This window comes from Penaeus monodon, chromosome 28 (assembly GCF_015228065.2).
Source record: "Penaeus monodon isolate SGIC_2016 chromosome 28, NSTDA_Pmon_1, whole genome shotgun sequence".
Classification (NCBI taxonomy): domain Eukaryota; kingdom Metazoa; phylum Arthropoda; class Malacostraca; order Decapoda; family Penaeidae; genus Penaeus; species Penaeus monodon.
The window spans coordinates 34,987,990-34,988,234 of record NC_051413.1 but is presented as its reverse complement, the minus strand read 5'-3'; the positions used below and the strand labels follow the sequence as shown (position 1 = coordinate 34,988,234).

At 33.9% G+C, this 245-nt stretch overlaps 1 protein-coding gene across 1 annotated transcript in view; it reads right to left on the bottom strand.

Moving 5' to 3' along the window:
- The window catches only part of LOC119591552 (tubulin polyglutamylase TTLL5-like), a gene marked incomplete in the record, with an annotated part of 18,965 nt that overhangs the window by 17,593 nt on the left and 1,127 nt on the right, over positions 1-245 (bottom strand).

The following is a 245-nucleotide window of genomic DNA, read 5'->3' as shown; positions in this document are numbered from 1 at the left end:
TAAAGTTCTCCCTTTATTCCTTTGATATGCAAAACAAACAGCTCCATGAAAGTCATGAGAATTTCTTACACTAAATACACTACTTACAGCTGACATTCAATATCAGGAAGGATTTTTCATGTTTCCTCTTTAATATGTTTCGAGCACAAAGGTTTGGTGAAAGAGTGCATGAAGACTTTTATTTAATGCTTTGCTGCATAGTACCTATTGCAAAGAGAATAAACAATTGATGAGAGACAGAAGAC